The sequence below is a fragment of the Montipora capricornis genome, chromosome 14 (genome assembly GCF_036669925.1).
Source record: "Montipora capricornis isolate CH-2021 chromosome 14, ASM3666992v2, whole genome shotgun sequence".
In the NCBI taxonomy this organism is placed as follows: domain Eukaryota; kingdom Metazoa; phylum Cnidaria; class Anthozoa; order Scleractinia; family Acroporidae; genus Montipora; species Montipora capricornis.
In genome coordinates, this window is record NC_090896.1 from 6,032,683 (window position 1) to 6,047,315 (window position 14,633).

At 37.5% G+C, this 14,633-nt stretch overlaps 1 protein-coding gene across 4 annotated transcripts in view; it reads right to left on the reverse strand.

Annotated features, from left to right (window-relative positions):
• The window catches only part of LOC138033482 (uncharacterized), a 59,699-nt gene that overhangs the window by 44,716 nt on the left and 350 nt on the right, over positions 1 to 14,633 (reverse strand). Inside the window, exon 1 of one of the 4 annotated variants that reach the window (XM_068881224.1) lies at positions 12,576 to 12,631. The exons of 1 other annotated variant lie outside the window; for it this stretch is intronic. The gene's annotated coding sequence lies outside the window, so the exon portion shown is untranslated. Of the gene's footprint in view, positions 1 to 7,890; positions 7,976 to 12,575; positions 12,632 to 14,633 lie in introns of those variants that run through there. 2 more of the 4 variants (XM_068881222.1, XM_068881225.1) reach the window with 2 other exon arrangements.

Genomic DNA, 14,633 nt, shown 5'->3' on the forward strand with positions numbered 1-14,633 from the left:
AATGATCGCATCTAACTTTCAATACGAAACGGTTCAAATGATCCTATTAATTAATGCAATTTCAATAACAAAAAGATTTTTCATTTGACGAATGGGAACACAAAGACAATTGCAGAGTCGGGCTCTTTGGGCTATGAGTAAGCGGCAGCACGTAATTATTATTTGACAATTATTCGCCGAAGGCGAAGTGATTATCGGTAAATATTCACCGAGACGAAGTCGAGGTGAATATTCACCGATAATCACTGAGCCTGAGGCGAATAATTGTTTTAGTATAAATACACAGGTGATTATTTCAAAAAAGAGGGAAAAAAAACATTTCAACGCGAAATAATCTTCTCTTACAGTGGCAAAACGACTACTGGCAGCCATTTTGTCCGTAGAGGTGATTATCGGCTGATAATCCGAGATAACGAGCCAATGAGAGCGCGCGATTTTGTATAATCACCTGTGTATTTATACTAATTACAATTAAGAACTGAAAAAAGTTATCATTTACACTGCTCTGCCTCACCAGTCGGAAAATTTCGAGCAGAGTTCCTCAAAATAAATGGTCAATGAAAAATGTTTATCTTTTGGTTTAGAAAGTGAATCCAAAACCTCATGGGCCAAGCCTTTTGGTCTTTCAGTCAGAAGTCATACATTTATGGTGGATATGCTGTCTCTTTTCATGAAAAATCGTCAGTTATTTTCGTTTTCAATCTACATTCTGATGACCTATTAGGAATTATACGATTAGCGCGGAGAAAGTTGTCCCTTTTCGCTTACTTTTGCAACCCCCATGCCAAAGAGTGCGCTTTGGTTATCGAGGTGATGATAACGGTTTCCTTTTCTTATTTGTCTTGTCTTCAATGTTATTACTTCCTTTTAACCAAGGGTCAAGTATATATGAGAAAAAAAGCACTTTAATCTGAACACGGGTCTGGCTTAGCTAATCTGGGAGCGCTTCGCTGCTGAAGCTGAATATGTTTCAGTACCATCAACGAGAGGGGCTTGAATCTACTGGTTCCTGGGGGCACTTTATCATGTTTTTTCAACCTCCATTTATCTAAATGTTACAAAAACAATAAATTACGGCTAACTTTTACTTTATCCGTAGCATACCTCTCACAATTATTTCACGAAAACTCTTTTCCGTGAAAAGGAGATCGTGACACTGTCATCAAAGTGAAAGTGGATAAGGGCATCAGGATGATATGAAGGTGAGAATTTTAATTTTAAAAAACTCTCTATTTCTTTAATTTTGAAGGGCTTTTGAATAAACTGCGAACCATTCCTTTCTAGCTATGTTTGTGTTTCCATGTGTCATAAACTCATATTTATCAATGAATTGATTTACTTAGTAATAAAAATCAGCGATAGGGAGGTCATTTTCAAGTTCTGAATAAAATATTAAAATCAGCATACATTATCATATCACAGTATAAAAACGGATGAGAAATGTCAAAATGTGATAAAAAGTGGAAGAGGAACTTATAAACAATGAAAAACCTAAAACAGTGAAATCATTGAAAAATCGATTGAGCTTAAAAGAATTGAATAAACGAATAACTTCACGCTTAAGAGCTGTCTAAACCTTAGTTAATAGAGGGGAATGGTTATGAAACCCGACTAATTTCTTTGTTGTAGGTTTTTGTTCTCTTTTTTGGGTTTGACAGTGCACAAAACACAATAGTTGTTTACTTCGTACTGAGGAACTAGCCAATAGAAACGTGTTGGTTACGTAATTCATGCATAGTGTATGAGCGCAAAACGAAAGATTGTGCACGGTCGTGGACTCACCAACCTAAATCTTGGCATCTTTGTTTGCTCCTTTGATGTTTGCCGAGCTTCCAAACCAGTCCCCTTTATTAACTATGTCTAAACAAATAACTTCGCGCGGATCGAGTCGCACTGTTTATTTTGTGTTGGTTTCACTCCTTAATAAAAAAGTATTTGAAAAATAAGACAATCGAGTTTGCTCTGGCACTTTCTTAGAATGGTAAAACTTCGCATGATGTTGTTCGGTTTCATTATCTTGTTAGCAGGTGGACAATCTGTCTGCACGTGCTCGAGCGATTGAAGATCGAACACAGTATGACGCCAGTTTGTTTTGCTGGGCTTGTTGTGCGATTACAGAGCTTAAGCACACGTGTTTTTTAGACGCGGACGGCAGCCGGAAGAGGACATTTCGCGTGGCAGGACAGTCGTTTCTCCCAGATTTTCACACTAATCATCTCTAATGGAGAAAAGATACTTAGCAATGTAAAAGTTAAAAGGGAAAACAGCTCACATCCGGTTGCCCGTGCTGAAGCTCCGAGTGGATGCGTGCTTGCGCATAACGAGTCTCCTTGATCGTCCCGTTAGCAAATAAGCGAATAATCGTGTGATCTTCGGAAAAAATGAAAAGGAATGGCGCGAGTATAAGGGATGTTCTGAAGAGAAGAAAAGGAATGGTACTAAACTGGAGTTTCATGATGGAGTGCAGAGCTACGTCCCGGGAGAGAAGTGTTTACACATCAGCTTTTTACCGACGTATTTATGGTAAAAAGTAAGGTTAGGAGAACCGGGAGTGATGGACTTGCTTTAATAGAGTACCATATACCATAGTTCGAATTTTGCAAATATGGTCTAGCGCTTTTGATTTGGGTTATGCATCGTTATCACTTCACTGTTCTTCGTTTCAGGACATCGACAATTCATGAATTACTTTGTTTATTTGTGAAACTGAAAAAAAGTTTCTTAAATTAATAATTCTGTTTTTCGTGAAACGTACGAAAGATTTTCCGGAAGAGCCGAAAAATAATGACTGATAATGACGTTAACTTAGTGTTTTTGCTGCGAGATCGCTCCGTCATTAACGCTTTAGTTCTGGGGTTTGATTCACAGCCAAAGTGATAATAGTGAGGAAGCTTTTACGGTCAATCAGACGTTGGTGAACTGAACCGAGACGTTTGGGAACTGACCGTTGGCGAAACGACTCGTTGGTGAGCAGAAGCGGGCACGTTGCATCACGTTGCACATGTTTCCAACATAATTAATTTCGAGAGTTCCACTGAGAAAACTAATGAGACTTTATAACAAGACGAAGTTTGTTAAGCAAAATGTAAGCTCCGTTACTGTCTACAGCTGCTGCTGCTGCTCGTGCATAAGAGTTTCTCAATAGATCTGTATGCATTTAATCGAAGATCGTCCTACAAATGTTTCAGGTAACCTGAGCCGTATTAAATCACAGGCAGCTGTCAAAATTGAGTCAAACATTCATATGTGTGATATCGGTGTCTGTCTTTTTCGAATCAGAACTTCTAAGCACAAGAAATAACTAGTTTTGTGTTTGTTACATTGTGTGTTATTCAAATTATAGTAAGCTCAGCATAAACAACAAAGTACCGAGGTTTTCAGTCTGGTTCTGTTGATATCGATGCCCGGTGATGTAGCATTAAAACCAGGTCCCTCAAGGAGGTGCTGTGAAATGAGTTCTTGGACATCATTATTACTATGAACACGGAATGAGACCGTTATTTTGATGTTGGTGGGATTTGGGGATATGCTGAAACTCAAAACCTTAACCAGCTACATGTATCTAGCTCTAGCTCCCTGAAACTAACACCATGTAAACTAAATAATTTTCACTGAGACGGAAGGTGCTCCATACAATAATGCCAACAAACTTACAAACAAAAAGGGCAAGCTACCGTAAACTTTGGGTGTGAACATTTATTTTCATAATTGAAATGGAGCTGAAATCACATTTAAAACAAGAACGCCCCACAGAGTTGCATGCACGCAGAAGAGAGTACATTGAGAGGTAAACACATAGGTTGGAGTCAAAACTAACGCGGTTAATGTTTGTCCTGTGTGAAAGTGTGTTTAAAGAGCCCTTCGAATTCTGCAACTTTCGCAAATAACTATACAGATTAACTTACTGACTCCTTGAAAAGTGCCGTACCAAAACAACTTTATAAATTATGGTTTTTCTCTTATTGTTTAAAATTACTTTGTTGTGACTTTTGCCACAAACAGCCTAACCGTCTCTCGATCTTTTGACACCGTCTACACGTAAGACAAGGAAGATAAACAACACGAAGTTGAAACTTTTCGCAACGAAGACCACCATTATTTTAATTGGTTGCTGCTTATGGCGGGCCTGCGGATACGCTGATGAAAGAACTCTCAAAGTAGCGCACGTGCAGACAGAATGCCTCTCTGCTTACCCAGGGTCCGCATTTCTTTTGGTCAGCACCAAGAACACGGACCCTGGCCACTTCCAAGGCAGGAAGTCCGCAAATCATGGACTTCCGGGTCGTCTACGCACAGTCAGAAATTTGAAACAACAGTGGTTGTCAACGGTTACAAAAGTGGACCTTCACTACAACTGTGCATAAATTGGAAGTGACCAGAGTCCGTGTTTTTAGTGCTGACCAAAAGAAAAGGGGACTCTGGGGACGACATTGTGTGTTCACCAACCGCTGATCCGTTGTCTTCTTAAATGCGTTGATGTAAGTGTCGGCACGTGTATCCGACATAACTTGCATCACACAGACCACACTGGAAATGATATGCAACACATTGTTAAATCACAAAGGGCGGTTTGTCTTTCCTTCACTGTAGATCTGATTTCGTCTTTGGTCTTCCGACTTGTATTCTGGAAAGGGCTGATATCAAAAAATGATGACCTCGTAGTTCTAAGTCGAAACCGTGTTCTGTCACAAAATGCTGATCGCAGATTTTTATTACTAAATCAATATCAAAGAACTACTTATTAAGATAATTGATTTTCAAGAAGAGGTAGTTGCTATTGTGTACACTTTTTCTTGAAAGGAATTGGTTGCGCGATCATTGCTTTTATCTATCGTTTCGTTTCTATCGTAACAACGTTTTTCACGCGAGGAACTGTCACTTTGTTACGTTACCTTTTACAATGGCAGTAAGTCAAAATGTGTTATTTCATTTCATTAATTACGTAACTTCTTTTCTTAAACTGGAGCTCTCTTTGTATTTGTAGGCGCTAAATTTTCAGTTTAAAAGCTTGCTCATAAAAAAAGAACACCTTGTATTCTAATTACTATGCCAAATATGCTCGACTATTTTACTTTTCTGCACTTACATAAAATTAAGTAACCTCGTTCCAATGACCTTTCGCTTCGCTTTGGGAACGAGTATTCTATTGATAGTTGCAACTTGCAATTGGTCCAATAGTAGGCTCTTGCACAATTAACATTGGCGTTTGGCTTCCTAACACTGTGTGTTGTTTAACATGTGCTTAGCTAATGGACCTGTTTCCAAAATTTTCAATATTCTTCAAATGCATTTTCGGCCGTGTTTTTTAGGCCTCACAGAGATATTACTCATCAGAGAAATATCAAATCACCTTTTTTACTGACACTGATTGAATTAATTAAATTAAGGGTGGAACATTTTTGTACTATCACAGATCACAAAAAAGTGGTATAGCTTCCTTAAAAGAACTCCAGCAACAGAGAGGGCAAAGAAAGATAATACAGTCTGTCAAATTCTTACTGCGAAACTCAGAGATCCGTGAACACTGGTATGATTATTTATGGTATCCTATTGTGGGTTTTACTTTGATTGATCACTATACATACAATTAACATTGCAGAAATATTCACGGTTATTTTTGACTTCACGGTTTTCGAGTTTCACAGTGATCAAGCATGGCACGAATTTCAATGAAGTGTTGTATAAAACCAAAAACGAAAGCAGTTATTCCGAGAAATTGAAAAACGAATACCATTCATTTTGAGTTGACGTATCTTCCCTTCTGCCAAAAATGATGTCAACGCATGTCATGCCAAAAATGTGAAACAATCCGATTTTGTCACAGAGGACTGAAAATCAGGAAAGCATCCGTTTTTATACTAGAGACGTTAGTGGCCTTTATTTTTTGAAAACCACAATTTTTAAGCCTGATTTTTAAGCCAGTTCTTAAGCCAATATCATTGACTTCTCTCTCATACCTCATTCAAAACTGACGTTTTCAAGAAATTCAATTAGAAATAACTTAAAAGTGAAAGTGTTAATAACGATCTTCGAAATTTGAACAATTTTCCTATTAAATGAATTCTTCTAGTCCTTTATTTGTTGCATCAAGGATCCCATTGTTTTACCTATTCCAGATTAGTTAGGTAAACAGCTGGGCAGATAAGCTCTTTGCGCTTGACGTATGGGTCTCTTTATGTATGTACGGTACGTTCTTCTCCAAAGGGTTTTGGCACCCTATGCCACTAAGATAATAAGAGGACGTGGCCACTGACTGTAAAACCGCATCTGACAACACCTTTTCGCCTTTGTTTAGCCTGCACATTCCAGCAGTCGAGCATCCTCTTCATGTACATCGAACCACTGGGAGGCTGCTCGCAGGCTAGTCTTTGTAGGATAAAACTGTCAATAAACGTTTTCCAATTGTTGCAAAAAGAAAACAGGTTTTTTTTTTCCTTTCTTCCACTCTTTTTACATTCGAAGTCGATATTGTTGACACAACCGAGTCACCTCTAAATTTGCTGACACCCATTGAATTAATTAAATTAACTGTGGAACATTCCTTCACTTTGACAGATCACTAAAACGTGGCATAGCTTCCTTAAAAGAACTCCAGCAACAGAAAGGGCAAAGAAAGGTAATACTTTACTTTGATTAATATCTCCATGCAATTAACATTCCAGACGTATTGTTACGTTTGGACTTCACGGTTTTTCGAGTTTCACAGTGATTATGCATGACACGAATTTCATTGAAGTGTAATATAAAATCCAAAACAAAAGCAGTTATTCCGAGAAATTGAAAAACGAATACTGTTCCTTATCTTGTCTTCTGCCAAAAATGATGTCAACGCATGTCATGCCAAAACTGTGTAACAATCCGATTTTTCGTGACTGTCACAAAGGACGGAAAATCAGGAAAAACATCCGAATCATTGTCCGTTTTTATACTCGAGACGCATTATCCGTCTGAACGAACTTGGGCAAGACCTCCCCAGTAAGAATCGGAATTTGGAAGAGATGAAATAACATAAAAGGCCAAAAAGTACAGAGATTCCACTTCAAATCTTCAACAAACATGAATTTCGTAGGAAACAATAAACAACAGCATTATACATTAATAATCTTACTAATAAATAGGGAGTTGGCAGAAACACCATGGGACTGATTAGGAGAATTGTAAAACTTATGACCTTGACAAAAAGCGCGGAGAATTGTTTAGTATTAGTTTTGCAGTTAAGTAATTGGAAGGTCTTACAATTTCTTGTATAATAGAAATGTATTTGAATTTTTCAGTAAAACAATTTTGTTTGTTAACAGTGAACGGGAAGGGTCGAGATTTGATAGGAGTACGTAACTATGTGCGCAATTGCAGTTAAAACCCGGTGTCAGCTTGAATCCCTTTTTACAGGTTAAATTGGTGATCCTCATTTTAAGTAGGTTGAGTATGCACTCAGATGAATTGAGGAAACTCTTTTGGAGCCTAAATTGTCAGCTGCGGTTTCACAGTTAGTGGCCACTTCTTCCCGTATTACGATAACACAACGATTGCTCTTTCACAAATATAACTTTTTAAAGACTAAAATCACTGAGAATAAAATTTGTTCCACTAAAAGTGCAGACAGAAAAGTAAAAAATAGAAAAAAATAAAGGTTTTCTGCTGAATACCCAGCCACTTATTAGCATAATAATAATAATAACATCTATTGTATCCTGTCTCGTTCTGAAAGTCGCCTTTAGTAATGAAGTCGGTACGAAGGTTCTATTTTTTTAGAAGTGCGCGCGGAGCCAGGAGATGCGATTCATCCACTTTCTGTTCCTTTGATTGGATCAAGAATTGGACCAAGAATTGTTTGTTGGATTTTTTTTATGATCACTAAGGAAAAAGTGTGCGATAAACCGTAGTACTAACCTTTACTAAGAACCTACCTATCTCCTTTGCTCCGGGATTTTCAATGGGTGCTTTGTTTGTGAACGAATGAACTACGGTATTAATAGCGCTTGTCGACTTCCTCTCAAGAGTCTTTAAACCATGATATGGGCGGAACATTCTTTTACTTTGACAGATCACGTGTTTCCCCGTTAAGAGCTTTTGTACTGCTCTACCCTCTCGATAATTCTCGACGAATTGAAAGTACGTTTTATAAACGATTTATCAGAGCGATAAATAATATCACAAACAGCGGGATCAATAATCAGAATTCGAAGTACCTCCAGCAACTTGTTTTAGCGCAAAAGTAGAAATTTGTTTAGTACTTACTATTTACTAAAATTTAAACAATTTTCTTATAAATGAATTCTTCTAGTGATTTATTGTTGCATCAAAGATCGAATTGTTTTACCTATTCCAGATTAGTTAGGTAAACAGCAGTGGGTCTCTCTATGTGTGTACGGTATGTTTTTTCGACCGGGTTTTGGCACCGTATACCTCTTAAGGCAATAGGAAGACGTGGCCACTGACTGTAAAACCGCATCTGACAACACCTTTTTGCCTTTGTTTAGCCTGCGCGTTCGAACAGTCGAGCAGTCAAGCATCCTCTTCATGTACCTCGAACCACTGGGAGGCTGCTCGCAGGCTAGTCTTTGTAGGATAAAACTGTCAATAAACGTTTTCCAATTGTTGCAAAAAGAAAACAGGTTTTTTTTTTCCTTTCCTCCACTCTTTTTACATTGGAAGTCGATATTGTTGACACAACCGAGTCACCTCTTTACTGACACCCATTGAATTAATTAAATTAAGTGTGGAGCATTCCTTCACTTTGACAGATCACTAAAAAGTGGTATAGCTTCCTTAAAAGAACTCCAGCAACAGAAAGGGCAAAAAAAAGGTAATACAGTCTTTCAAACTCTTACTGCGAAACTCGGAGATCAGTAAACACTGGTATGATTATTTATGGTATCTTATTGTGGGTTTTACTTTGATTGATCACTATACATACAATTAACATTGCAGACGTATTGTTATGTTTGGACTTCACGGTTTTTCGAGTTTCACAGTGATCATGCATGACACGAATTTCAATGAAGTGTTGTATAAAATCCAAAACGAAAGCAGTTATTCCGAGAAATTGAAAAACGAATACTGTTCCTTATCTTGCCTTCTGCCAAAAATGATGTCAACGCATGTCATGCCAAAACTGTGTAACAATCCGATTTTTCGTGACTGTCACAGAGGACGGAAAATCAGGAAAAACATCCGAATCATTGTGCGTTTTTATACTAGAGACGCATTATCCGTCTGAACGAACTTGGGCAAGACCTCCCCAGTAACATGACCTAGAATGGATCTATTCTAACTAACGAACGACGGAGATAATTAGAGAGTCGGAATTTGGAAGAGATGAAATAGCATAAAAGGTCAAAAAGTACAGAGATTCCACTTCAAATCTTCAACAAACATGAATTTCGTAGGAAACAATAAACAACAGCATTATACATTAATAATCTTACTAATAAATAGGGAGTTGGCAGAAACACCATGGGACTGATTAGGAGAATTGTAAGACTTATGACCTTGACAAAAAGCGCGGAGAATTGTTTAGTATTAGTTTTGCAGTTAAGTAATTGGAAGGTCTTACAATTTCTTGTATAATAGAAATGTATTTGAATTTTTCAGTAAAACAATTTTGTTTGTTAACAGTGAACGGGAAGGGTCGAGATTTGATAGGAGTACGTAACTATGTGCGCAATTGCAAGGTGTATGTGTTGCACTTAAAACCCGGTGTCAGCTTGAATCCCTTTTTACAGGTTAAATTGGTGATCCTCATTTTAAGTAGGTTGAGTATGCACTCAGATGAATTGAGGAAACTCTTTTGGAGCCTAAATTGTCAGCTGCGGTTTCACAGTTAGTGGCCACTCCTTCCCGTATTACGATAACACAACGATTGCTCTTTCACAAATATAACTTTTTAAAGACTAAAATCACTGAGAATAAAATTTGTTCCACTAAAAGTGCAGACAGAAAAGTAAAAAATAGAAAAAAATAAAGGTTTTCTGCTGAATACCCAGCCACTTATTAGCATAATAATAATAACATCTATTGTATCCTGTCTCGTTCTGAAAGTCGCCTTTAGTAATGAAGTCGGTACGAAGGTTCTATTTTTTTAGAAGTGCGCGCGGAGCCAGGAGATGCGATTCATCCACTTTCTGTTCCTTTGATTGGATCAAGAATTGGACCAAGAATTGTTTGTTGGATTTTTTTTATGATCACTAAGGAAAAAGTGTGCGATAAACCGTATTACTAACCTTTACTAAGAACCTACCTATCTCCTTTGCTCCGGGATTTTCAATGGGTGCTTTGTTTGTGAACGAATGAACTACGGTATTAATAGCGCTTGTCGACTTCCTCTCAAGAGTCTTTAAACCATGATATGGGCGGAACATTCTTTTACTTTGACAGATCACGTGTTTCCCCGTTAAGAGCTTTTGTACTGCTCTACCCTCTCGATAATTCTCGACGAATTGAAAGTACGTTTTATAAACGATTTATCAGAGCGATAAATAATATCACAAACAGCGGGATCAATAATCAGAATTCGAAGTACCTCCAGCAACTTGTTTTAGCGCAAAAGTAGAAATTTGTTTAGTACTTACTATTTACTAAAATTTAAACAATTTTCTTATAAATGAATTCTTCTAGTGATTTATTGTTGCATCAAAGATCGAATTGTTTTACCTATTCCAGATTAGTTAGGTAAACAGCAGTGGGTCTCTCTATGTGTGTACGGTATGTTTTTTCGACCGGGTTTTGGCACCGTATACCTCTTAAGGCAATAGGAAGACGTGGCCACTGACTGTAAAACCGCATCTGACAACACCTTTTTGCCTTTGTTTAGCCTGCGCATTCGAACAGTCGAGCAGTCAAGCATCCTCTTCATGTACCTCGAACCACTGGGAGGCTGCTCGCAGGCTAGTCTTTGTAGGATAAAACTGTCAATAAACGTTTTCCAATTGTTGCAAAAAGAAAACAGGTTTTTTTTTTCCTTTCCTCCACTCTTTTTACATTGGAAGTCGATATTGTTGACACAACCGAGTCACCTCTTTACTGACACCCATTGAATTAATTAAATTAAGTGTGGAGCATTCCTTCACTTTGACAGATCACTAAAAAGTGGTATAGCTTCCTTAAAAGAACTCCAGCAACAGAAAGGGCAAAAAAAAGGTAATACAGTCTGTCAAACTCTTACTGCGAAACTCGGAGATCAGTAAACACTGGTATGATTATTTATGGTATCCTATTGTGGGTTTTACTTTGATTGATCACTATACATACAATTAACATTGCAGACGTATTGTTATGTTTGGACTTCACGGTTTTTCGAGTTTCACAGTGATCATGCATGACACGAATTTCAATGAAGTGTTGTATAAAATCCAAAACGAAAGCAGTTATTCCGAGAAATTGAAAAACGAATACTGTTCCTTATCTTGCCTTCTGCCAAAAATGATGTCAACGCATGTCATGCCAAAACTGTGTAACAATCCGATTTTTCGTGACTGTCACAGAGGACGGAAAATCAGGAAAAACATCCGAATCATTGTGCGTTTTTATACTAGAGACGCATTATCCGTCTGAACGAACTTGGGCAAGACCTCCCCAGTAACATGACCTAGAATGGATCTATTCTAACTAACGAACGACGGAGATAATTAGAGAATCGGAATTTGGAAGAGATGAAATAACATAAAAGGCCAAAAAGTACAGAGATTCCACTTCAAATCTTCAACAAACATGAATTTCGTAGGAAACAATAAACAACCGCATTATACATTAATAATCTTACTTATAAATAGGGAGTTGGCAGAAACACCATGGGACTGATTAGGAGAATTGTAAAACTTATGACCTTGACAAAAAGCGCGGAGAATTGTTTAGTATTAGTTTTGCAGTTAAGTAATTGGAAGGTCTTACAATTTCTTGTATAGTAGAAATCTATTTGAATTTTTCAGTAAAACAATTTGGTTTGTTAAGAGTGAACGGGAACTGTCGAGATTTGATAGGAGTACGTAACTATGTGCGCAATTGCAAGGTGTATATGTTGCAGTTAAAACCCGGTGTCAGCTTGAATCCCTTTTTACAGGTTAAATTGGTGATCCTCATTTTAAGTAGGTTGAGTATGCACTCAGATGAATTGAGGAAACTCTTTTGGAGCCTAAATTTTCAGCTGCGGTTTCACAGTTAGTGGCCACTTCTTCCCGTATTACGATAACACAACGATTGCTCTTTCACAAATATAACTTTTTAAAGACTAAAATCACTGAGAATAAAATTTGTCCCACTAAAAGTGCAGACAGAAAAGTAAAAAATAGAAAAAAATAAAGGTTTTCTGCTGAATACCCAGCCACTTATTAGCATAATAATAATAACATCTATTGTATCCTGTCTCGTTCTGAAAGTCGCCTTTAGTAATGAAGTCGGTACGAAGGTTCTATTTTTTTTGGAAGTGCGCGCGGAGCCAGGAGATGCGATTCATCCACTTTCTGTTCCTTTGATTGGATCAAGAATTGGACCAAGAATTGTTTGTTGGATTTTTTTTTATGATCACTAAGGAAAAAGTGTGCGATAAACCGTAGTACTAACCTTTACTAAGAACCTACCTATCTCCTTTGCTCCGGGATTTTCAATGGGTGCTTTGTTTTTGAACGAATGAACTACGGTATTAATAGCGCTTGTCGACTTCCTCTCAAGAGTCTTTAAATTATGATATGGGCGGAACATTCTTTTACTTTGACAGATCACGTGTTTCCCCGTTAAGAGCTTTGTACTGCTCTACCCTCTCGATAATTCTCGACGAATTGAAAGTACGTTTTATAAACGATTTATCCGAGCGATAAATAATATCACAAACAGCGGGATCAATAATCAGAATTCGAAGTACCTCCAGCAACTTGTTTTAGCGCAAAAGTAGAAATTTGTTTAGTACTTACTATTTACAAAAATTTAAACAATTTTCTTATAAATGAATTCCTCTAGTGATTTATTTGTTGCATCAAAGATCGAATTGTTTTACCTATTCCAGATTAGTTAGGTAAACAGCTGGGCAGATAAGCTCTTTGTGCTTGACGCGTTTGTCTCTCTATGTGTGTACGGTATGTTTTTTCGACCGGGTTTTGGCACCCTATACCTCTTAGGCAATAGAAAGACGTGGCCACTGACTGTAAAACCGCATCTGACAACACCTTTTTGCCTTTGTTTAGCCTGCGCATTCGAACAGTCGAGCAGTCAAGCATCCTCTTCATGTACCTCGAACCACTGGGAGGCAGCTCGCAGGCTGGTCTTTGTAGGATAAAACTGTCAATAAACGTTTTCCAATTGTTGCAAAAAGAAAACAGGTTTTTTTTTCTCTTTTCTTCCACTCTTTTTACATTGGAAGTCGATATTGTTGACACAACCGAGTCACCTCTTTACTGACATCCATTGAATTAATTAAATTAAGTGTGGAACATTCCTTCACTTTCACAGATCACTAAAAAGTGGTATAGCTTCCTTAAAAGAACTCCAGCAACAGAAAGGGCAAAAAAAAGGTAATACAGTCTGTCAAACTGTTACTGCGAATCTCGGAGATCCGTGAACACTGGTATGATTATTTATGGTATCCTATTGTGGGTTTTACTTTGATTGATCACTATACATACAATTAACATTGCAGACGTATTGTTATGTTTGGACTTCACGGTTTTTCGAGTTTCACAGTGATCATGCATGACACGAATTTCAATGAAGTGTTGTATAAAATCCAAAACGAAAGCAGTTATTCCGAGAAATTGAAAAACGAATACTGTTCCTTATCTTGCCTTCTGCCAAAAATGATGTCAACGCATGTCATGCCAAAACTGTGTAACAATCCGATTTTTCGTGACTGTGACAGAGGACGGAAAATCAGGAAAAACATCCGAATCATTGTCCGTTTTTATACTAGAGACGCATTATCCGTCTGAACCAACTTGGGCAAGACCTCCCCAGTAACATGACCTAGAATGGATCTATTCTAACTATCGAACGACGGAGATAATTAGAGAATCGGAATTTGGAAGAGATGAAATAACATAAAAGGCCAAAAAGTGCAGAGATTCCACTTCAAATCTTCAACAAACATGAATTTCGTAGTAAACAATAAACAACCGCATTATACATTAATAATCTTACTTATAAATAGGGAGTTGGCAGAAACACCATGGGACTGATTAGGAGAATTGTAAAACTTATCACCTTGACAAAAAGCGCGGAGAATTGTTTAGTATTAGTTTTGCAGTTAAGTGATTGGAAGGTCTTACAATTTCTTGTATAATAGAAATGTATTTGAATTTTTCAGTAAAACAATTTTGCTTGTTAACGGTGAACGGGAAGGGTCGAGATTTGATAGGAGTACGTAACTATGTGCGCAATTGCAGTTAAAACCCGGTGTCAGCTTGAATCCCTTTTTACAGGTTAAATTGGTGATCCTCATTTTAAGTAGGTTGAGTATGCACTCAGATGAATTGAGGAAACTCTTTTGGAGCCTAAATTGTCAGCTGCGGTTTCACAGTTAGTGGCCACTCCTTCCCGTATTACGATAACACAACGATTGCTCTTTCACAAATATAACTTTTTAAAGACTAAAATCACTGAGAATAAAATTTGTTCCACTAAAAGTGCAGACAGAAAAGTAAAAAATA